Genomic DNA, 26,870 nt, shown 5'->3' on the forward strand with positions numbered 1-26,870 from the left:
GCCAGTAAAACACAGCAGCAGGATAAACTGCCATCAAAGTAGCCAGTGAAATGCGCCACACGGACACAAGGCAAACAAACTATACCAGCATTTGTACACCTGGCAGCCCAGCAGGGGTTTTTACCTGCTTCTCAACACGCTACAGAAATAACAGCAATGATTTTTTTTTTTTTTTTTTTTTTTACCTCACGTTCATGAAGAAAATATTGAAATAATCCTTTACTGCTGTCAAAACATTCATGCCAAAACGATCATATTCATTGTGTATACTGTCTTGGCCTCTCCCCACCCCCACCCCCACAATCCTACCTCATCCCACCCACTTCATCTCCCACGCCCATTTCTTTATCTTCCCCCCCTCGTCTTTCATTTTTCGAGGGATCTTTGGCATTAATCTTGGCTGCACTGCAACCAGTAATCCTGCCACAGCCATTTCCACAGGGTACACTCTCCTGCCCCAGCCCCACCGCCCACCAACATTCCAGTCCGTCCCACCCACTGCTTTGCTCACCAAGGCCAGTACTCTGCCCGCTCTTTCATGGTTTCATGGGGCGACGCAGGTCACCATATCAACCAACGCCCTGGCTCACTTCCTGTTCCCTCTCTCTAGACAAGTTTACTCAGCACAGTAGCGACCTTTTCTAATGGAGGGGTTAGATATAAGCTTCATTATCTCCTTCACCACTTACAGCATCTCCTTAGTTGACTGAAATCGTCTGCTTGCATCAAGGATAAAATAAATCTTGTGTCCTCGGGTGTAAGCGATTAACACCCACCCGCTTACCAAACTATATTATGATCCGATTTATGTATGTTTGTTGGTTTGTTTGTTACCGTAACACAGCAAAAACGGCGCAACGTAGCGCAAGTTGTGTTAGAGCAAGGTACCGTTAAAATGCCCTAACTTGGAGAATAAAACAATTTCCAGTCCAGTCGGACAACGGTTCCCGAGTTATGACTCATTTCTGGCCTTTTGACATCGAGCGGAGGCCACCGAAGGCTGCCTTTAAGCGAGTAAGAACAAAAGCATCAATCACCTGGATCCCATCGTCCCTATAGTTCATTCACCTCAACTTGGCCCAGAGGTTCGTCCTTATGAAGCATGTTTCCCGTAGCTCACTGGCAGGATAAGACAATACAACGGCTCTACATTCCTTCCACAGCACTTTTTCGTGACTAGCATCATATCCAAGTGTTAGTCTCTTACCACAGCTCAGCATTCATGATGGATAGATGGTAAATTTAGGCCAAGTTAAAGTAAACAGGGTATAGTATTCAGTACTGATATTTTACTAATGATAATCCTATTGGAAAAACAAATACCAGGTACAGTCGATCACAAAAGTATGGGTGCACACTCAGCACGAAGTAATTTGACACCATGGACGACGGATACTGGAAAATACCTAATGCTTATTCACAACGCTGGCATTTTTTTTTTTTTTTTTTTTTTTTTAAATACAAAAACCACATATATCACCTGCCTTTGACAAATCTCCAGTTTTTATTATCATACATACTCAGGTGATAAGCAATTAATCTTCTTGAGACTGTATGTGAGGAATGTGGAGGGGGGAGAGGGAGGGGGAGACCGAGGAAGAAGTGAAGGGATGGAATGGAGACGGATTGTCCAGTAGAGAGGGGGGGTGTAAGTTGGGGACAGGGCAGCGAAATGGCAGGGGACAGGGGGGCATGGAGGCGATTTGTTTGTGGCCATCCCTTGAGGGATTAAGGCGTCTGGCTATAGGTAGATAGACAGACAAACAGAATTCACAAGCTATATCGAACAGTTTGGATATCATCAAACCCATCCTGCTCGATTTTTTGTTAATCAACCGTACACTTGTAGCTGATAATATCGCTCAAATTTTCAGTTGAACAATTATTAAACGTGTATACCGTATAATATTCTGAAAGGCTAGTTAGACTTGAAAGATCAAATCACTGGGTTTCAGATAAATATAAAGCAGGTGGATCAATATTTTTGTCCGCAACTGTACACAAACCATAACAGATTCCTAACAAATGAGGCGAAAAAAGACAATGGTTTATGCAAGTGTTGGGAGGCAGAACAGACGTGAGCTGGTGTGGGTGTCGGTGTTTGGTGAATATATGTGAATCAGTGAATAGTAATTGTGTGGGTGTTGGTGTTTGGTGAATATATGTGAATCAGTGAATAGTAATTGTGTGGGTGTTGGTGTTTGGTGAATATATGTGAATCAGTGAATAGTAATTGTGTGGGTGTTGGTGTTTGGTGAATATATGTGAATCAGTGAATAGTAATTGTGTGGGTGTTGGTGTTTGGTGAATATATGTGAATCACTTAATAGTAATTGTGTGGGTGTTGGTGAATATTGTAAATCAACATTTAAAAATTATGTGTGTTAACAGTACTTAGTGAATGAGTCACTGAATAACAGTTGTGTGAGTGTTGGTATGGTTTGTGAAGAGGCTTTACTGAATAACAGGTATCAGTGTGTGTGTGTGTGTGTGTGTGTGTGTGTGTGTGTGTGTGTGTGTGTTACTGAACAGCTTTTATAAGAGTATAATAATCTCCTGGTTTTCCCTCTTCCTTTTAAGTTCTGGATCCAACACAGTGCCCATCGCTTATATAGTAGGGGGGAAAGGATGATGATGATGATTACGGTGGTGATGATGATCTTTGTGCAGGTAATGATGATGATGTTGATGATGATGATGATGATGATAGTAGGGGGGAAAGGATGATGATGATGATTACGGTGGTGGTGATAACCTCTGTGCACCTAACGATGATGATGATTACGGTGATGATGATGACCTTTGTGCAGGTAATGATGATAATGATGATGATTATGATGGTGATGTCGACCTATATGCATGTATAGATGATGATTATGGTTGTGATGATAATGACTTTTGTGCATGTAATGATGATGATGATCAGCAAATGAGGCAGCATCTAGAGTTGGACGTCGATGGCTTCGTTGCAGCGACCTCTCGTAGCTTGTGATGCTGTACTATAGTGAAAACAAAGGAAAAAGAAAGAAATAAAGGGCGAAAGAAAGACAAGGAGAAAGAAAGTGAGAAATGTGCAAAATGAAGAGAAATGAAGTAAAATGTGAAAGAGAAGAGAAGGAATAAAAGTAGACGGTCAGACCAAAGAGTTGGCCTGGGTACAGGTGTAGTAGTGTGCCAGGCCGCTCCACCTTACTGCATCTTGTGTCCTACCTCTGTCCTAGCTTGTGATGGCGTTATATAATGGTGGCTTTGATCTAATGTAGCCAATGGTGGTGGTGCAGAGAGTTACCATGATGATGATGATGATGATGATGATGATGATGGTGGTGGTGGTGGTGGTGCTGAGAGTTACCATGATGATGATGATGATGATGATGATGGTGGTGGTGGTGTTAGTGGTGGTGGTTATAACTATAGATTAAAATATAGTAGTACATAGGAAGAATAGCTAACAGGAGGCCTACTGGCTTCTATCCAGGTTATCTGTTGGGGAAAAAGAGAAACGTATAGAACAGTAAAAGACGTTCCCTTGCCCACCAAACCCTCCGAACAAAAGGCAGGAGAAAGAAAAATACCCTGTTCGTTGAAAAAAAAAAAAAAAAAAAAAAAAAAGTTTCTTTAGGAGAGGCAGAAATGAAATACTGTACAGTATGAAATCTGTAATCTACAGCTGTTAAAATAAGACCACACACAATGTCAGAATACTGTCACAGATAAGTAGGGTAAGGCCTTGTGTTTTATGGGGGTTACGTTACATGCACACCCACGAGAAACTAATTTCCGCCAAGTAATGACACCTTTATAAAATGTCTGCCACAGCCATAATTACTATGTAATGGCCTAAAAACCTTTGTAGTGGCCAGAAACATCACCAGACATTACTATATACTTGTTTAAAGTGTATTTTTAGATGATTTACCAACACACTTTGCTAAATTCTGCCAAAATACAGCTTAAACTTGTGCATTTGTGATGGTTTACTCATCCAGGAAAAACCGGAGCCGGCAAAGTGGAGTACCGCGAAAGACGAGGCTGACTGTACTCGTGTGACTGTCGTCAGGATACACGTCAGCCTGGAAATAAACACACGCCATTACTTATTGACTAGAGTCTACAAATATTTATCCCAGCCAGGTTTGTAATGTATCTATAGTTCTTGCACTAACCACTGTTGCTGTAGTATATTCCATTGCATTAAACACACGCCATTACTTATTGACTATACAAATATTTATCCTGACAAGTTTGTAGTGTAGCCATACTCCTTGCACTGCTGCTGTAGTTTATTAGACTGTTCATCTACAGGTAAAGCAGTTTTTCCCTATATTAATATTCCACTTCTTACCATGAATTGTAGACGTAGTGTCGGTCTGTATATCAAACAAAATATTCACCACAGCAGTCCACCAGGGTCATGTTAAGGCTGGGGATACAAATATTAAGCTACTACTATCATTCTTTTTATTTATCATATTCTTTTAATTATACCTATTTTCATCATATACTTTATAATACCTTACGTAATATACTCATGATACTTTCTCTTACTCTGTTTCTCTCAGCCATTCTGTCTGTATATTATACTGTGTCTATTTTACTTTCCAGTATTGTATTCCAGCTGCCGCCAAACGATTGTATTCAGTTCAGAGTGAGTCATGGCATCCTGAGAAGCAACGTAAATTGGACAACATACTAATGCCACGAAAATGAGCAAGAAAGAAGACGAGATAGGATAAGAGCAAGAACAAAAAAAATACAGTATGTAAATAGAAATGGGTGAAAAATAGCAAGAAAAGGCGAGATCTGGTAGGAAGGGTGAAGGTGTGAACTGGGTACAGGTGTAGTAGAGTGCCAGGCCGCTCCACCTTACTGCATCTCGCCTCCTGCCTCTCTTGTTGCTTGTGGTGATAATATTGTAGCCTAGATATTTTGTAACTATGGTGGTGCTGGTGGTGATAACGATAGGTAGATAGATGGACATAGACAGATAGATTTGATGGACAGATAAATAGAGAGAACGGGAAACAATGAACAGAAAAAAAAAAACTGTAAATAGAAAGATGAAAAAATTAATAAAGGAAATAAAGAATGGGAGAGAAGGAAAATTATATGAAAAGATGAAATGAAATGACAAAAATAACAAAGAAAAGATTAAAAAAGAACTGAGAAGAAAACGAAAGAGAGAACAGCAAACAAAGCGAAGAAAAACGGAAAACAAGAAAGAAAAAAGGAAATGAGAAAGAAAACCTAGGAGAAGCGCAGCAGTAGTGATGGTTGGAACTGAAGACACCTTTATAAGAGTCCCAGATCACTGCACCTTACTTCACCTTGGCTCCTACTTCACTTGTTGCTTTATTGATGTAAAAAATATAGTAAAGAAAGAAAGGAGAGAAAGACGATGGAGGGAAAAATATAATGAAAGAAAAAAACAACATAGGAAATGAAAAGAAAAATGGAAGAAAAGAAAAACAAACAAAAAGGATATAAAGATAATGAAAAAGGGAAAAGGATGACAAAAATGAAGCCAAACGTGAAATAAAGGCAGGAAAGGGTAAAGAAATAAAATGCGTTATAAATGGTAAAGGTGTTAACTCAGTACAGGTGTAGTAGACTCCCAGGCCGCTGCACCTGACTTCGTTTCGCTCCTGCCTCTTTTATAGCTTCTGATGTTCTAATATAGTAAAGAAAGACACGAGAAACGATAAAAAGAATGAGAAAAAGAAAGAGGGAAGAGACAGGAGGAAAGAAGTGAGAAATACAGAAAAAAAAGAAAGAGAAATAGTCGAAGAGAAAGGAAGGAAGGAACGAAAGGAGACTGAGTGGCGTGGCACAGGGTTGAACTGGGTACACCTGCGGTAGTCTCAGGCCGCTACACCTTACTCCATCTTGTCTCCTACCACTCTTGTACCTTGTGATGCCCTGATATACTGCTGCATGTCATCTGATATATCTAATGAGGATGATGATAATGATGATTATGGTATTAGTCAAGAGAGTTAAGTCGATTTCTTAACTGAATGGAGGATGAAAATAATAGTGATGATGATGATGACGATATTGGTGTTAGTAAAGATGATTAGGCCGATTTGATGCTAACTGACTGGAGGATGATGATGGTGGTGGTGGTTGTGATGATGACATTGGTATTAGTGAAGAAGATAAAGCTGACTTTGATGTTAATAATAATTGTTTGGAGGACAATAATGATGATGATGATGATGATGTGAGAATTACTGTGATTATGATGGTGATGTAATTACCTCTGATGATAACCTAACTTCATCTTGCCTCCTGACTCTCTTATTAGCGAAGAAAGAAAGGAAGGAAAGACAAAGTAAAGGAAAAATAATAAGAAAAAATAATGTGTAAACAGAAGAGAGAAAATGTGTGAAAAACAAAATGAAAAGGAAGGGAGACAATGAAAACGAATAAGAAAGACTGAGAGAGACAAGAAGGAACATGAAATCTTTAGTAATAAAAAGAAAAAAGAACGACTGACCGACGACAGAAAAAAAAAAAAAAGGCAAAAGCTTGAACTTGTTACACCTGTAGAAGTGTGCCAGGCCGCTCCACCTAATTTCATCTCGCCTCCTGCCTTTCTTGTAGCTTGCGATGCTATCATTTATTGCCTTAATATTTGTAGATGATGATGATGACAGTGACTGTGATGGTGGATACGATAAAAGGGATAGTGATCCCAGCGATGATGATGACAGTGACTGTGATGGTGGCTATGATGATAAAAGGGATAGTGATCCCAGAGATGATGATGACAGTGACTGTGATGGTGGGTATGATGATAAAAGGGATAGTGATCCCAGCGATGATGATTACAGTCACTGTGATGGTGGCTATGATGATAAAAGGGATAGTGATCCCAGCGATGATGATGACAATAACCGTGATGGTGGGTATGATGATAAAAGGGATAGTGATCCCAGAGATGATGATGACAGTGACTGTGATGGTGGGTATGATGATAAAAGGGATAGTGATCCCAGCGATGATGATGACAGTCACTGTGATGGTGGATATGATGATAAAAGGGATAGTGATCCCAGCGATGATGATGACAGTAACTGTGATGGTGGCTATGATGATAAAAGGGATAGTGATCCCAGCGATGATGATGACAATAACTGTGATGGTGGATATGATGATAAAAGGGATAGTGATCCCAGCGATGATGATGACAATGACTGTGATGGTGGATATGATGATAAAAGGGATAGTGATCCCAGCGATGATGATAACAATAACTGTGATGGTGGATATGATATTAAAAGGGATAGTGATCCCAGCGATGATGATGACAATGACTGTGATGGTGGCTATGATGATAAAAGGGATAGTGATTCCAGCGATGATGACAATAACTGTGATGGTGTATATGATGATAAAAGGGATAGTGATCCCAGCGATGATGATGACAATAACTGTGATGGTGGATATGATGATAAAAGGGATAGTGATCCCAGCGATGATGATGACAATAACTGTGATGGTGGCTATGATGATAAAAGGGATAGTGATCCCAGCGATGATGATGACAATAACTGTGATGGTGGCTATGATGATAAAAGGGATAGTGATCCCAGCGATGATGATGACAATAACTGTGATGGTGGATATGATGATAAAAGGGATAGTGATCCCAGCGATGATGATGACAATGGCGATGGTAGTGATGGTATCGCTGGTATTGTTTACTACTAATGATAATTTTACTTCCTATCGCCTCCCACCTCTCGTAGTTTGTGATGATGTTTTACTACGCAGAAAGGATGAAAATACTTTATAAAAAGACCTGAATGCAAGAAAGAAAAGGAAATGAAGATAGAATAGAAAAATATAGACACAACAGGAAAAACAAGAAATACAAAGAAAAGATGTAATATACAAATAGTGCGATGAAATGAAGACAGGAAGAAGAAAAAAAGAACAATGAGAAAAAAAGCCGAGAAAGAGATAAAGATCAAACAATGACGCATAACCAGCGAGAGAGAGAGAGAGAGAGAAATGAATTCCCCGAGCTAGGCAACTAAGGCCATATAGCCCCGCTGGGTTACAGGAGGGCGCTACCCCTCCCGGCAACGATAGCCCGGGCGAGGCTCGAACTTGCGACCTCCCGATCACAAGCTCAGTGCGCTACCACTGTGCTACCGCGCCCCCCGAGAGAGAGAGAGAGAGAGAGAGAGAGAGAGCAGAAAGAAACCGAGAAAGAAAAATGAAGTCAGAACTAATGAAGGGGAGAGAATGAATGGAGAAACAGAAAGACGAGCAAGAAAGAGGAAGACAAAATTGATAGTTAGAAGAAAAGACAAAATGAAACAAAATATGAAAAAGAAAGAAATGTGTAAAGAATTAAACTGAAGTATGAATGGTAAAGGTGTTAACTGGGTACAGGTGTAGTAGAGTGCCAGGCCGCTCCACCTTACATCTCATCTCCTGCCTTTTGTAGCTTGTAATGATGTAATATACTACCCAGATCTAAGTACCTGACCATGGTGGTGAGAGTGGCTATGATGATGATGATGATGGAAAAACTGAGGTTGATTTAGTTTAGCACTGTTGAGAATATTGCTTTCATGGATATTAATGGTGGTTATGATGTTGGTGGTGGTGATGATAGTGGTGATGAAAAAGGATGAATAAGAAAAACGGAAGTGTCTAAAATGAGAAACAAACAGAAAAGAACAATAACTTAAGGAGGAAGAAAGAGAAATTATGAAGAAAAAAGAAGCAAAAGGGGAAGCGAATAAGCATATAAAAGACAAAGGAACAAGTAGGAAAGAAGAAATAAAGAAAAAATGATATGGCAAACGAACGCTATCGAGTGTAACAGAAACATTACAAGAGTAACATGAAAAACAATAATGGAGAGGCAAAGAGAACCACAGTGAAAGAAAGAAAATGATGATGATGATGATGACTGTGATGGTGACAGTGATGCTGGTCACTTCGTGTTATTGATGTCGATGAAAACAATTATACGGAAACTGATGATGATAAAAACTTGGTTCTTTACAAATGATATGGACAATGGTGGTAATGATGTTGAATCATGACATGGCTTGGCCTTTGATGATGATGGTACGATTGCTGAAATAGGAAATCACCGCACTGTCTCTACTCTGGCACCGTTGCAGAGCCAGGCCGTTGGACTGTGGCCAGTCTTGGCCTGGGTTGCAGAGCCAGGCCGTTGGACTGTGGCCAGTCTTGGCCTGGGTTGCACAGCCAGGCCGTTGGACTGTGGCCAGTCTTATCCGCCCCCAAACTCTGGAGGTGGACCTCCCCTCAGGTCCACCACTTGGTAGCGGGGGCAGTGTTTTCCGGCTGCATGCACTTGCTGGTCTAACCCCTGTATGTTGTGGGGTACGTTGTGTGACATGTATAGTGCATATAGAGTTGAGTAGTGCATGAGACAGTTTGAGAAATGGATGTTGCAGTTATGTTCACATACCCGCCATGTTAGTACCACACTGAAAAAGGTCAGCAAAGAAGGATGGTCAGGATATCCTGGTGGCTGGTGAAACAGAGGCTCCAGCTGTCCCTCACCAGCAATCCCATCCCCCTTGAGAGTACCACCCTGATCGGCTGGTGCTACTGCCTACTCCCTACAGAAGTAGGGCGTAGGCTGTAGAAGTAATATACAGCTGGCGCAACCCGAGGATCGTTTCAGCGTGAACCTGGTGGACTTCAGAGTGAAGCTGCTCTCCTCCTGCAGCTCACCATCCTCCTTTCAGGATCAGGGGAGTTGTGGGACATGTGTGTACTCAAGCAACAGACCAGCTTAGTTATATCAGTGCCACCACATGAGGGCATCCCTCTCCAACACCAACCATACCCTGTCCTGACATTCATTCACGTTGCTGACCTGGGAAATTTCATATCATCTCTCCCTCAGTGATTTATTTTGCCCATCACACCTCCACATCCTATTGTATAATACTCCTGTAAACCATGTTGATAACAGTAGGATATAAACAATGAATTAGAAATACCTGTAATATGTTCTATGCAAGGGAAACTGCTAGGGAAGAAATGCCACAAACTCTCTTCTGTCAACGAGAATATGGCAGGCCAACCCGCTGACTGCACACAGCCTTGTAATTCCTATATTTCTCCACAGCACTTTCCTTGGTACAAGCAGTTACAACCTCACCATCTGCAATCAGCAACTCCCAGGGCAACTCAGATATAATATCCCATGGCAGTTCTCCATGCACCATGATAAACAGAATGGAACCACAGACAGACCACAGATGTGCACCAATTCTTAACATAACGACCTATACTCCGTCCACTTTAACTTGGCCTAAAATTGCCATCTACCGCTATCTTAAATGCTGAGCTATCACACGAGATTAATGCTACAATATGGTGACATTCAGGAAGAAGTCCTATGGAAAAGATTCAAAACATACAATTTTGCAAATTATGTAAGTTCAGTGCCATCAATTCTCTTTGTTTCTCAATTTGTATGATTTCAGTAACCTGTTTCTTTATATAATACTTTTTATATTTAACATCATATAACATCTCCCATGTAATACAATTCTGAAACTGTTCTCTACCTCTTTCAACCTCTGGCAAGTGGGTATTTTCCTCTTCATCTACTTATTCCTTTTACTGTCACTGTTTAACTGAACTTTGGAATTTAAGTGAAGTCTTTTCCTTATCCTTAGTTTAGTTATCTAATCATTTTGTTGATTTGCCTTAACATGGAATCACTTGGTACATCAGCTTCTCTCTCACTTAAAGCTTGAAACATGTTATTTGAGACATTATTATATAGTACTAACTGTGACACCAGAGATCACAGCAGCTGTCGCTCCTTCCTGCAGCTGGGTAAAAACAATAACAGTTTAAACACGAGCATCTCCCTCTAGCTGCACTAGCTGCTCCCCCACCATCCTTTCATACCATATTTCATTCTATCTGGTTATTTCTATACTGTAACTTGGGTTAAAGATACTATATACATTTGATCTTTTCACTGCATGACCCTGGTATTTTGACTGCTGTCAAATTAAGCATAATAACTTATTGCTGCCTTAAGCTTTTCAACATCAGAATCTCTTCATTTGTATTCTGGAAGCTACTGGTAATGTTTACCACTACTCCTTAATGCCTGTGTCTTGGTTGAGGTCACTGGTGTGAGTGTGTAGTATACTGCTGGATCACACTGGCATCTGCCAAATGTCCAGAAAATTTATCAAACAAAATATTTTTGATGAGGAACTTGCTCAACTGATTTAATTATGTGTAGTATTTAACACAAAACATCTTCCAGAACTGCAAACTACAATGTCCTGAGAGATATGAAGACAACCTTGGTTAAATATCCTGGTTGGTTCTGAATCATTTTGGATGACAAAAACTGCAGCTTGGTTTTACTGAACATGATTTTCAATCCGATCCATCAGCATGGAAGAAAAATTACATTTTTAAATATACTGTAGTACGATACTGACCCGACAGCACCATTTTGTTGTATGCTGGACACTTTTTTACCTACACTACAACACAGTGTTAGTCTATACTATGTCTGTTGGTGCTGTGTTGGAGTAACTCACATTTTGGTGTTGTGTACAGTAGGCTATATGGCATACGAGTGTACTGATTCCCCACCTAACCTAACAAACCAGGTTCACCACCACAGGACACAGTTCAACTGATCCACTGTGGTTGCTGGTGTGGTGCTTGAGCAATTCACAAAACATAAACATGACTGAATAGCAAATATCACGAACTATGACTGTCCCTTAAAAAAAAAAAAAAAAAAAAAAAAAAAAACTTTGCCACACGGGCACGACCTTTCCATATTTCCTATTGAAATTAATCCTTCACAGGTGACTTATGTTTCATAGATTATCATAGTTACAGGGCGTTTTGTAATAATGTTACCTGTGAAATATGTAAAGACATGTTTATATCACACATTCCATCACCCACATAAAGGTACCACCAAGAGGCAAACCTTGCTGACAAACTCTACAAATGCATGTCTTACTTTTGGCATAAGTAAATTCCCAACTGATATGTTAGGTTTGGAGAATTTCAATTGATTAAATTACTGTAGGATTAGCTAGGTTGAGATGGGCTTGGATTGGTTGTGTGAAAAGGTTACGTTATGACAGATTAGATTTATTGTTAGGACTCAAGACTGGGATTTGGCCTGACAGATACTCAAGGGGTCTCTAAGCTACGTGGCAATCCAAGGTGGTTAAAATCACGGGGGGTGGGGCAAAGACCCCTGTTAGAATAAGTTAGGCCTCCTCTCATCCTGTTTCTCCCATCTTTCCTGTCACTTTTTATTATTCTTCTTTCCTCCAGGTGGCTTTACATTGATATGGTAGGTGGGTGGGCTCACCATCCACTCACTCGATGTAGTGTTGCTCTCGGGTGTCTGCCCTTTCCTCTCCTCTCTCCATTCCTTCCTTGTCGTTCTGCCTACGGGTGACTTTACACTCCCTCCTTTGTCTTTCCTTCACTCTTTCCTCTTCCTTGTGCCTATGGGTGACTCTACACTAAGTGACCAGCCTAATGGTTTCCTGTACACCAGGAAACCATTTAATACGCTGGGTGGTAACCATATAACCAAATTATGACGCATGATGGTTTAGTGGGTAATTACAGCGCTCCAGTCGGATTGAGCCAGTGAAGGTTGATATCCAAGGGGTGGTTTGGGTTATTGCTCATGTAATGCCACTCAGGGATGAGTGAGGCTGGTCACTCTCATCTCAAATGTCATGACCGAATTACATAACCCCGGGCTTCTACGTTCCTCATGGGGCAACGTAGAATTGGATGATGGATGGATGGATGGCTTTACATTGAGTGACCAGCCTAACGGGTTCCTATAAGCCTGGAAACCATTTACAACGGTGGGTGGTAACCATATAACCAACCCATACGTGTTCCTTAAGTGTCACCAAGTGGGACGGTAGAGGGTTAGTGCTCCTCCCGGCAAAACAATCTTCTCAAGACAAAAGGCCACCCCTTACGGGATTATGGCGTCTGGCTATAGATAGATAAGATACGTTAGGTTTGACTGAATCGTTTGGTTTGGTATAGAGTTCAATGTTTGATGCACCAACGTGTCCTGTTGGCAAGATAGTAATCAACGTATCCAGTCAGTAACCAGGTTGCAACAGCCAAACTGGCGGCATCCTTAAATACCCCAAACAGTATATTTTATTTTTTCTCTACACTTTTGCAGTCCAAAATAACCAGATAACTATGTTTCACATGGCTATAAAATTACTTTCCTAAAGATCATGAGATTGTAAGAAGGCAGTTGCAATCACCACACCCATATGCGATATCAATAATTTAAAGAACATAAAAGTTCGTCGATTAAAAAAAAGGTTATAAAATACTGAGCAAAGTTATAACACAGGAGGAAATATAGGTAAAGAAAAAGAGCAAATGTGTACTTATTCCCGTTTTGGAGGCGACGGGCCTGAGGCTGGGCTGGTGTAGTGCAGAACACTTAAGGACAGGAGGCTGACCTACGCCCCTGGTAATGTCTACAAGACAGAAATACTTGTGGGACTCCAACCACAGTGCACAGCCACAGGCCACTGTGCATTCTGACCCAAAAGCTCTACTACCACACCACCATTAAAAAGGTAACAAAAGTGGTAACAAAGTAACAAATAACTCAGCACACAAAGTATACTCCCTCTGGCTACCTCTGGGACTTGAACCACAGCACATTTTGACCCGAGGGCTCTACCTCCACGCCACCATTAAAAAAAGTAACAAAGTGGGTAAAAAAGTGAGTTACATGTAACATCAAAGAAAGTAAATGTCCCTCCAATAAGACAGAGTAAACTGAGAGTAACAAATAACATCAGAGAGTAATGTCTGTCCATAGAAATAATTCTCAGCACTAAGCAAAAAGACAAAACAAAATGTAGATTCCATTAAAGTAAAACAAAAACTTATAAGATGAATCAAATCACACCAGGTGTGGGGGTGGGGCCTGCCGCTGTGTGGGGTGGTGGTAAATCACACCAGGTGTGGGGGTGGGGCCTGCCGCTGTGTGGGGTGGTGGTAAATCACACCAGGTGTGGGGGTGGGGCCTGCCGCTGTGTGGGGTGGTGGTAAATCACACCAGGTGTGGGGGTGGGGCCTGCCGCTGTGTGGGGTGGTGGTAAATCACACCAGGTGTGGGGGTGGGGCCTGCCGCTGTGTGGGGTGGTGGTAAATCACACCAGGTGTGGGGGTGGGGCCTGCCGCTGTGTGGGGTGGTGGTAAATCACACCAGGTGTGGGGGTGGGGCCTGCCGCTGTGTGGGGTGGTGGTAAATCACACCAGGTGTGGGGGTGGGGCCTGCCGCTGTGTGGGGTGGTGGTAAATCACACCAGATGTGGGGCTGGGGCCTGCCGCTGTGTGGGGTGGTGGTAGCGGTGGTTCAGGTACAGTGCCGAGACACTGACCAACAGTTTGACCACAAACCACGCCACCACCCCCACCCAAGCCCCATTCCACACCTCCCACACCTCTATCACCCCAACTATGGCCTCCAGGGGGTGAAGCAGCTGGGCACAATAGATGGCACTCAGTGCCAGCTGCCAACTCAGCATACTGACACCCAGAATTACACTCAGCACCAACAGCACAACCTGAAACACGTCATTTTTGACAAACCAAAAGCCAACCCAAGTGGTGAGGAACCAACAGTGATAAACAATAAGCCAAGTTAGACCCGCGTTGAGCTCATACCGCAATTGTGAAGAAATTACCATCCCGGTCAATTCAGACAACATTAGCCTACCGGGATAGTGACTATATTGTTCTCCTAAGGACTTAATTGCCCAGTTAAGCCTTGATGGCTCAATATTATGTCGCAAAATTGTGTCTACAGGAACACCATTCTCAACAAATTTGGAAACAATATCAGAAATATCCTTACGGAAATAGGGAACACATGTTTTGACAAAAATGGTGAAACCTAAATCAGTAAGTGACACAATTACGAACCAACAAGTTATGAGTACGAACAATATCTTTTTGAGGAGGGGCCGAATCCCGTTAGTGTTGACGGGGATAGTGGTGGGGCGGTAGACCCCGTTGTCCATGTGTACAACTGTGTGGGACATTTTGGGATGAGCTTACCAAAACTTAATCGTAAGCTATATCACAATCCAATATCGTACTACACAGTACGATTAATTTTAACCTTACTAACCGTTATAAAATTACGAGTCACAATGAAAATGCGAGAGCGCGGACAACACACCCTCTCGCTAACTCGTCCACTAGAGTCGCTCACGCAGGTGCTCACCTTTTATAGCCCCAAGACGCCGGAAGTGGATATTATGAATACTTCGCGCTGCCAATATTTCGTTATTTTTCTGCCATAATTACCTCAGTGCCATTCAAACCCTTTAAACTTACACATTTTAAGGAAAAAAAAATCCGTGTTCTTAATTTTAGTAAATTATGATTGATTTAGTGTTAAAATCGCATATTAAGAAACGTGACGTAGGTACTATTTTCGAGACTGCCTTTTTTCGGTCGTATCAATTTAAATTCAAATCGGCGTTTGTATTTTTGAATGCACCACAGCAAAGGCAACATAAACTAGCCATATTGTTTTGTGAATATTCATTGTTTCCTTTTTCATTTCCTAACTATTATTTCTTCAAAGAAGACAGAAATAAATAACGTTTCACAAAGACTTCTCCAACCTCCTTGGAAAATATCATGCATAGTTATGACACCTACCACAATACTAACCTACTGGCCTGTGACTCCATATCCTTTCCATAGCACCTCTTCGTGACTAGCACCATAGTCTATGTTAGTGCTAATCTCTTATTACAGCACAACACTGAAGATGGTTAGATGGCAATTTTACGCCAAGTTAAAGTAAACAGAGTTTAGTATCGTCACTATTTACTTTCCTCTAACTTCTCCTAAAGGCCTTACTTTGATCAGCTGGATTGGTGATAATTACAGTATAAGGGAAAAACATTCAAGCACCAGATTCTGTGGCTACTAATGGTGCTTTTAATAACAAAATCAAACAATTTATGGATGCTGTGAACTCTCTTCAGCTACAATTAGGGTGAGGTGGGGGTCAACCCTACTATTAGTGGCAAAATATTCACCAATCATTCAGATAAAGGTTTTATTATGAAACGTAATTATCAAATGAAGCTTCAGGAAAAGGGCTATCTTTGGTATAGTTAGCACTTCCTTAAAAAAAAAAAAAAAAAAAGTTGACTTAAAAGTGTATTTTCAAAAAGGTAGCCATGTGTATAGATAGTGGGGGTGAAGCCTACATCCTATTTGACAACACTTTAATGTGGTACCAAAGTAAATCTAAGTTTATATATGAAGTAGGCAATGTAAGAATTCAGAGCAGAGACATTTATCTACTCCATGACTTTCATATTGCCTTACAAGCAACACAAAAATTTAATATTCCATTATTAAATGTTTAACCTGGCTGAATACTGAAATGTGGTGCTAAATTATTGTAAAAGTAAAGGACATATGCTGTCCCAGTACAAAAATGTTGGCCACACGTTACAGAAATATATATGCCATGAATGAAGAAAAACAGGCCAGGTTAAGACGTAGGACTGTTATTATTTAAAAGATATATGCTATAACACTACATAAATAAAGGTGAAGGTACACACTGCACTCTTTAATCTACCTCGGGTGTTATGCCAGCATGTTAACCTGATGTTACAAGTCTACTTCATATTGTACTGAGTTAGAGCCACATTGAATTTAATTATTCTGGCAAGCCTCTGTTTTACCTCCCCCCCATTTGCAAGGCATCTTGATAAACCTGTGAAAGACATATTACGTGAGTTCTTCACACACAAATCACCTTACTAATACTGTATTTTGAAATTTGTGGTGGACCGTAGAGAAATGAATTGGTATTGTACGCCCTACAACTATTGGTAAAAATAAAATGACACAGTATCTTTATTGGGTTATAGGCCAAATAATTCAATCTGCAAGGCTCAACTGTATATCCCATATCAACAAAACTATACAAATATCCCTGCAATAAAATCGTACCGTATATGACTGAAAATCATGTTGCACCAAACACATGTACATAATTTCATGCTGGATTGCTAGCAGTAATGTTCTGTGAGTATCCAGGTACCTTCTAGGTATTTATTTTGTATGATGTGTCCATTACCCACGCCATAATATTTATAAATTCGACACAGGCCTCGGGATTCGATGGTCATCAATTTCTTCATATATATTATAGCAGCTAAGTAGACAGACTCTAATTACGACAGAATGCCCTACCAACAGAATCTACCAGTATTCATTGTCGATATACGATGTATCAGCAGTGCTAAATGTTATACCAGACATCCAAAAAACTGAAAACTCACCTCCCACATCCAGCTTTCCACATGTAAACATGGCACTACCAGGCGGCCCAGCTGTCCTGCCGCGTTTTCTTCTTCTTAAGCGGTTACTATTCTAGACCCAATAGGGAGTAAAGGAAAGCGTCTGTACCACTCCCTAGTACGGTTATACCCACCTCACCCTACCCTAGAGCGTCTGTACCACCCCCTAGCACGGCTTATGCCCACCTCACTCAACCCAAGAGTGTCTGTACCACTCCCTAGCACGGCTTATGCCCATCTCACCCTACCCAAAAGCGTCTGTACCACTCCCTAGTACGGTTATACCCACCTCACCCTACCCTAGAGCGTCTGTACCACCCCCTAGTACGGCTTATGCCCACCTCACTCAACCCAAGAGTGTCTGTACTGTACCCTGGATTATGCATGTGACAAATGCCACGCGTAAAGAATATTATGGTTCAAATCTGGTGGCATCAAATATATTTCATACTAATTATTCCAACAACATGTTAAAACACCACAAGATATTCGCCTACATGGATATACACACATAAATACTTTTCTACTTCAGAGAGTGCACAATTAACCTATATCTGTTCTTCGCAAACATTCATATTTACTGGAATTCAACGTATAACAAGACCATTTTATAAATACGTTTGACAATTATACTTGCATAACACCGTGGGTGAATGTTATTGTTGTAGTGCGTACAGTATATTCTTTTACAGTAACTGTACAGATAAACTGGTATACACCACTTTTATGTGATTAAACTGTGTACTATGCATTACGACTAGCCATTCAACATACCATGCAATGCTATCTGCAGCTGTGGTAGTCCATCTCTGTTCACTTCCAGGAGAGTTTCACCATGCAGTGTCTTCTCCAGCTGTGGTACTCTATCTCTGTCCTCTTCCACGGGAGTCTGACCATCAGGGTGGAAGGAATGGATGCTACCATCTGTGTAATATCATAAATAGTTTGGGATCAACGAGACATACCTAACCAATAGTGTCGCTATATGTGTGCAATATGGACACCATCAGTATAAGGAGAGTGCCTTGATAAAAAGACAGTTTACAAGCATTATCTTCACAATAATCACTGGGACAGGGGAGACTGCTTAACACAGTGCAGCTACTCTGTAATGTCCTCATCACAAATTGGTTATGCTATCATATTTTGTGCATAAGACTACATGACACTTGTATATTATGACTATATGCCATAATGTGTTCTGTATCATAACATGTTAAGGACATCCATACATCGTACCAGAGGAAACGTCTGTCAACCATTTGTGCCCCTTTTACAATATTAGTCATTGCCATCAAGTTGCATGCGTTACATATAATCATTATACAATCCTGGAGGAGGAATGGGTGAATATCTACCATAGTCTGCTGGTGTCAACTAATGATGTACAACAGCATCTGGATGGACGTTGATGGAAGGACAATCTTCAGCACTTGTAGCGGGATGTACTGGTGGATCCTCGATTGACATATCCCCTGTGGAGGTGGAGCCAATTAATACAAACTATACTGTTACTCATAATACATAAGGGGAACAGTAGGTAATAGGTGCAACATTTATCCATACATGAAGTACAGTACATAAATGTTTGGCAATGTAGCTTTGTTCTGTCTGCAACTGTTATGCAGGTTATTAATATAAAAATATCCACTTTATGGTATGCGGATGGCGGTGGCTGAGTCGGTATAGAGGCGGCCTGCAGTCCTAATGGACCCAGGTTCGAATCCCAGCTGGGGCTGGGAACAGTTTAAGGATTTGAATTTCATAAAAAGCAGACATTTCTTATCTACCAGTGACCCGCCGACATGTCATAAAAGTACCCCCGCTAATACCAGTACACCAGTCTTGTATGAGACAGCCCTAGCATGTATTCAATATGGATGGTGTGTTAGCGCCGAAGTGGTGACATGTGGAGATGTAGGAGGCCTACTGGGACTTGGGAATAAATATATATACAGGTATATACAGTATATGTATTACAATAAGAGCATGTCAACTTTTATTTTCATTTTTTGGGGGGTGGGTGGGGGGGGTTGTGGGGATGGGGGAAGGGGTGGGACAGCTCCAGCAGCCCAAGTTATCAGCATCAACTAGAATTTCCTAGTTGAAGTAACATGTATTAATCGGTCACGCCTGGGTAAGCTGAAATTAAGCCAGGTCTTTATGTGGGGCAATATCACGCTGATGACATTATTCAGACTGGGGTCAGACATGGGGCCCAAGCCGGCTTAGGCTTCATGACCCCATGGTTTTTAGGTCTTGGCTTTGGCTTCATGAAGCCATGGTTTTTGGTCGCGGCTAGGATGTACGTGATAGGCTTTGGCTTAACATATTTAAATCGTAAACTCAGTCAGCTACCCATTCTTCCATTTTTAATCAGTACAATTGATATACTTTCATTCTCAAAATTGTCACAAAAGGTATGACACTGGGTATTGTTTTCCTGTGTAGTGTATATTGTGTATTTTATAAGTAAAGTTCCATTAAAGAATTTGTATCATATATGTGTAGTTTGTGTGCCGATGATGTGGTCTGTGAAATTTAAGTCCTGCCATTGGATTATTTTATTGCTTGCATCATTTGTAAGTGCTCCGACATCCTTGCATGCGTCGGCCTTGGTCACCTAATGGCGGCTCTCCATGCTGCTCGATCTCAGGCAGCCTCCCTATAAGGTTGTGTTAATTCTCTGTGATATTAATTTTATGTATGTTATGCTGTGTATTGTCTGACTATTTTATTTAACTTAGATGAGGCTTCATGTCGTCTGTGCCTTGCTTACTGTGCCACTATAATGTTATCATTTTTTTTTTCTTTCGTTCACCATGTCATTAGTTTCTGTACATCTTTAGCCTTCTACTCCCTCTTACCGTTTTTCTACATCTGTCTTCTAGTCTCTCTCTCTTACTATTTTCCTGCGTCTTCTGTCTTCTGCTCGCTCTGTTTCCCTGTCTTTTTGCTCAGTCTTTCTCAGGGTCGTCAGTCTTCTACTCACTGTCTTACTGTTTCTCTATGTCTTCTGTTGTCTACTCCCTCTCTCTCATACTTTATCTCTACTTCTGTCTTCTACTCTCTCTCTCTCTCTCTCTCTCTCTCTCTCTCTCTCTCTCTCTACATCTGTTTTCTACTTTCTAATTACTGGCCAAGTGAAAATCCTAAGTACATCAATACAGTTTTATTGACGGTAATAAGTACATTTACAAATAATTGTGCTCACTCAATGCAGTGTTTATGTGACACAGGTGTAATATAGATAGATAGATATATAATGTATTACCTGTAATGTAGTCCTTTGAATGTAGAATCTGTAAGAAAAGAGGTATTATTTAACCTGTAATAAAAATAGCTGTTAATAACCTGTAATAAAATTGTAATTTAATAATAGAAAGACTCATTCACATAGATGTGCAGGGGTGGATGCCGTGGCTAGTTCCAGCTGCACCTCCACCAGGGTGTCTGGCCCAGTCACTCACCCCAGGCATCAAGATGAAGCCCAGTGAGTGGAGGATGTGGCAGCAGCAGCCACCACGCCCTCCAATCATCAAGTCCACCACAGCACTGAGGGTGGTGGTGGTGGTGGTAGGGTGCAGTGTGTGTGTGGGGCAAGACAATTTCTAGACACACTGCACCCTACCACCACCACCACAACCACTGAGGGTGGTGGTGGTGCTGATACTGGGAGTGTGTTGTGTACACATGTATGTATGTATGCATGTTTGTGGCGGAACGAAGTCTCTACACACACACATACATAACACGGACTCCCACCACCACCACCATCCTGGCTGGTGTGAGGGACTAGTATGACACCTGATGCAAGTGTAGGTGGAGGGGGGGGGGACCACTGGAGCTGGTCAGGTGGGGGAAGGGAAAGGCGGTAAAGCTGGGAGGAGGAGAGAAGAACGATGAATTGGGGCCAATATAGGGAAACGGGTTGCCCCGCTGGCAGGCCAACCCATATAATCCCGACTGGGGATTGGTAATCTGGCCCTATCTAAACCCCTGCCCTCCCCTCCCCTCCCCCCCTCCCAGCCCTTTCCCTTCCCCCACCAACCCTGCACATCATGGCTTATATTCCCACTGGTTAAGGACACTCCCTACCACCTCCCCCTTGCTAGATTATTTATACATATTGACACCTAAGTATTTCTAGGTGTAATAGGCAAAATATATTTGAGTAGTGGTGCCAGTGAGACCCTTAACCAATGAGAATACAAGCCACACATACACACACTCACACAGAAGGAGAGAAAGTGGGAAGATAGAGGGAAGGTTTGTGGGCTGCCACTCCTGGGGTGCTGCGTCGGCCCACATCGTAAAGGGGGATGAGAGGTTGAGAGAGGGAGGAAGAAGGTAAGGATAAAGGAGGGAAGGACAGAGGGAGGGGATGAAGTCAGCAGCCACCCAAAATGAGAAACTGTCAGTATAAATGTTGAAAAAAGTGGAAGTGATTCTAAACCTAGCAAAAATAAAGTCCTGCCTACTTACCCCTTCAGCCTAAGTGTCATTTTGTTTTAAATTCTTTGTATCCATTCATTCAATTCTGGTTTGGGGATACTTCTCAAACTGCAGGAGTCTATCAAGATACAGAATTTATGAACTGCCCTATTATAGTCTCCCAAAGTTAAATCATCTTGTGGCACCTGAAAATAAGGCTGTAAGTTGAAGGGGGTAACTGAGGCGTAATACGCTGTATAAATTGGTAAGAATAAAGTGTTAAAACCTCCACAAAGGCACTCAGAATATTACCTACAGTCCTATGGTTTGACTCATGACTCGGAGGAGATTGGGAAATGCTGGAGAGAGGAGAGAAGAAAGAATAACAGGGAGAGATAAAGAGAGAATATACGAGAATGAAGCCGTTGGGAGAATGACAAGGGGAAGATGTCTCCCAGCAAACACACAACGTATATACGTACAACGTTGTGGAAAAGTTGTCTATAAGTTATATTAGTTATAACGTTGTAACAACGTTATAAAAACGTGTACTCGCAACGTTATCTCGCAACCACGTAGCAACATTATCCTGAAACGTTGTCTAAATGTTGCTGCTACGTTTTCTAAGTAATGTTATATAATTACATTGTTCTAACGTTTATATTACATTGATTTATATATGAATATTAAGGTGTGCCAGAAATATCCCAGCAAATCAGGATAGCTGGCCCGCCTCAGGCAACAGAGAGGGAAGATCGAGCTGTCATATAGCTGTGGTACAGTACAACGCTCCCACGAGCCTGCAACTATATTATCTGCTGTGTTGCTTGGCTCTCAGTGGCGATGTGTGTTTAGTCTAAATGTGCTTGGAGTTTTCGTCTCTGAGAATTTTTTTGCATTTGTGAATTATGAGCCTAAATATACCATAATAAGCGAAATATTGGAGAGTATATTCCACTATCGATTTGCAATAGCAGTTTTCGTTTATGTTACATCGTTTTAACGCCGAATAGTTTGGTAACGAAATGAGTACACGAAGGTGCCATTTGTTCTGTCATGGTTGATAATTTATTGCTGTTCTTTTTGTTGCATGAACTCGTAATGTTATAAAACAGCGGTTTGATGTTTTCATGAATATGTTTCTTGCATCATGACTGTATACTAGGGTATATTTATAACAATATCACGTATTCAGTGCCAAGCGACATATGGTAACCACTTGTTAACAAATTCGAACTTCTTGACTTGAGTCAACGTTCCGTTGTGTTACTGTGTATAAAGCCCTCCAAATCTCATCTTTTCTCATTGAAAGGTAAGTAAACTTCATTGTTCTCCTATGTTATTTAAGACCTAGTATATCTGAGGTGAAAAGTAAGCAAATTTTTAGGTAAAACTGGGTAAAGAAATATATCACCCGTTGGTAAGGAAACCAGGGTTTTGAAAGGTGGTAATTATTCACTCATCCACTTGGCTAGTTGTGGTATGTTATACATCACTGTTATCAGTTGCTATGAACAGTATCTCTGTGTAAGATAGAACTCATATTTTCTGCATGCTTCAGGCACTGTTGTTACTGGACAAAATCAGTGAAGACTGGAGTGTTGGCAGACAACGAATGGTGGAACAAATATGAAATCAGGATACTGTCCTATCCGGGTAACTTTCAAGTTCCTTGGACTATGTACATTGAATTCTCCAGCAAGGTTTGTGAGTACTGGATGTTGAAAATTATAAATGCCTTCTGAAAACTTCCTTGATGTTTGAAGGTATAGTTTTTTTTTTTTTTTTTTTTTTTTTAAACTATCTGGAACTTTTACAAGTAGACGGTGTTGAAGTGCATGACTAGACTCCTTGTGCTGCTCATTGATTCACTGGAAAAGGAAGAGTGCTCCATTATACTTGATGTACAATTCCTTAATTGCTATGAGCTAGAAATTTTTTGTTATACTCTGTGGCCCAAAAGACACCAAAAAATTAATGATGTTAACCAGATGTTTTAGCAAATGTAAGGTACATTATTATTATTTAGATGTTGGTTGTACGGTTTACAGAATTAGTAAAATATCATTTACATGTCAGCCATGTAGATTTCAATTACTCCAGAGTTCATGGACAGTCCAAACTAATGAACCTTACACTTGGGTTCCAGACACCTATGAACAGGCTCTTTGCCATGCCAAATGATGCAGAGGACATTTCCACCATTGAGATGGATGACAACATTCCACAAAGGGAGAGGAAGAAACCCCAGAAGTATGAGCAGGAGGACTTCTGCAGTGGTGATGGTTAGTATAAACAAAGTGATTAGTATTACACCAGCCGTAATTATACACATACACTCATGGACTATGATTATGGCACTTACAGAGCTTGTATACATATAATGAATGATAGAGTTGTTTGGTTAGCTTAATACCGCAGCAATTCAGTTTCAGCCGTTAGAATTTAGTGGTTATGTTTGGTGGTTTGGTTAGGTTAGAAATAGATTAGGTTACTTTAGGTTAGAGTATGGCTGCCATAATCGTGGTCTGTGAGTGTATACTTACGGCTGCCGTAATCCTAACCATGGCCTAGTATAAATTATGTTGGTTGGTGCTATATCCATATTGTACTGCCCAGTTGTCAAAGTGCTGCTCTCATATTTTAGACACCTGTCTTTAGTTAGATGTACAAACTGTGAAACATCTTGAATGCATGATTGATTATACAGTTCAATTATTCAGCTTTGATACTTGGTTCGGATGAAGACAAAGCATGTATAAAATGCCCGCGACCGGACCTTCCGCCCCGCCACCCCCCACACCACCACCGGGCCACCACCACCCCACCACCCGAGGAGGAGATAACGGTCAGGTTAGTGACCCGGGACAAGAGGGTCATCCAACCACCACTGACCTGTGCCCCTTCTTCCCGCAACTACCTCAACACCAGGTGAGCCTAGACCCGCAACAAGTTACACGGCGGGTTAACCATCGACAGCAGTGGGGTGGGACTGATACGTCAGTCCCTCGTAGTCTTGTGGTGACGACCACAGCTTCACCCCAACGGGACAGGAGGTCCCTAGGTGAGCCACGAGGTGTTTACACCTACTGCCACCGCGAGCCACGGGGAAGCACCTTCCTCTGCCGCAACAACCCAGGTGAGCCACGAGGGGCTTGTATCCTCTGCCACCGTGAGCCACGAGGGCGTAATACCCTCTGCCACAATCAGGACAGGAGGTCCTTTGACGAGGGAAGAGAGCCCTCTATAACAAATAGGGCAGGAGGCCCAATAGTGGATTGTACGGGGCTCACGCCCCTAGCCACTCTAAGGGTAAGAGACCCTCACACACCGCCACAAGTGGGTCCCAGGACCGATCAACCTGGTGCCACGGCAATTGTAAAGACAAGAGAGAGAGTCGCCTCTGTGCTACCCTCCATAAGTGCAAGAGAGACCATGGCCTCCGTGTGTCCTCTAGAGCCAGCTAACTCCTGCAGGAGTAGCCGGACACCACCCGGGGGAGTTGCCCCTAAAGTGTCACCTGAACAGAGGCCTGGTCCCAGTCGGGACCTACCTCCTACCCCCGGGAAATTCTTATCTTCCCCAGGTACCAGCGGGAGACGAGGCCGCAGCCCACACCTGACGGCGCGTCCCCCAGTAGACCTCCGCAGTCCTCGGACCCCTAGGCGAGCCCGGCAACCCGTCGACACCGACCTCCCCCTGCCGCAGACCCTACGACGTCAGGCCCGTCTGCTACACCTGTTTGGCCCCAGTCCCTAGGGCCAACACAGACAGGCCTCCCTTCACAGTGACCAGAGGAGGGCCTACAACAGGTCGAGACCCCAGGCAAGAGGGTCTCCCTGCACCGTGACCAGAGGAAGACCCACAACAGGTCGAGACCCCAGGCAAGAGGGTCTCCCTGCACCGTGACCAGAGGAGGGTCTACAACAGGTCGAGACCCCAGGCAAGAGGGTCTCCCTGCACCGTGACCAGAGTGAGGACCTACACCTTACAGTGACAAAGTGATATCGCCCCAGAAACTCGGGCAAGAATAGTGACTTTCCCTTTCCTGTAGTGATCCAGTGACAGAGTGAACCAGCGGGATTACACCAAAAAGTGTCCGTAAATACCTTCCCCTAGCAAAGACTATAAGTTCCGGGTTCATCCGACCAGTGCTATCCCAAAGTCCAATCTAGAGTAGTCTCCCCCCTTGTCAGTGTACTCGCGGGCGAGAGTTGCCGCGCCGAGCCCAAACAGTGAACTCTAGTGCTCTACCCCCCTTGTTAATTTATAGTAATAATCCCTCCTCGGCTCATCAAGCCCAGACATCTCTATTGCCCCGACACGCTAAGACCTTTTGGACTTTGATACAAGTGAATCCCATCCACTTACGGACTCTTAACCTATTATAAAGCATAATTAAGGAGTGTGTGAATATCCCATATTACACTAACGTAACTTTGTATATCTGTATCCTCTGTTTATAATACCATCCTATGTAATATTGTTAAGGTGTTGTAATTAAGGTAATAGATGTGTTAAAGGTGGACTGCCTAGTTTTTATGTCCTGTTCCCTTGTTAGTGCATTACTTCCGGTCCGGAAAGAGGACCCCGCTCAGTAGCTAGTGTCTTTAGTACGAGGAGTCGGCCTAAAAACACTCAGCATAACAATGTAAAAGAGAAGAACCTCCAGCAAACTCATCATCCGAGCCAGGAAGACATGGTTTTTATGGCTATAAGAAGCGTGCGTCTATTAACCTTCCAAATCCACTAAATTTCAACACTGCAAACCACACCAAAATGGTAGGTGATTCATAAATCATAGATTCTTCTCTCTGAAAGAGAAAACATTGTAAACATTTCATGATTTAACTGTTGGTCCACAAACTTAAATGGAATAAATAGTATTGTACACTTTAAAAGTTTTTCGAGTGTGACACTGAACTTGCTGAGCAGCGTGACTTCTGCTTTACTAATAAGATGCAAACATTTTCAGCATCTTGTTTATATATTTTCTCTTCTTCAGTTGAAGATGAACCTGGTGAATAC

Source organism: Coenobita brevimanus, chromosome 96 (assembly GCF_032717465.1).
Source record: "Coenobita brevimanus isolate Jiangsu-jjx chromosome 96, ASM3271746v2, whole genome shotgun sequence".
Classification (NCBI taxonomy): Eukaryota; Metazoa; Arthropoda; class Malacostraca; order Decapoda; family Coenobitidae; genus Coenobita; species Coenobita brevimanus.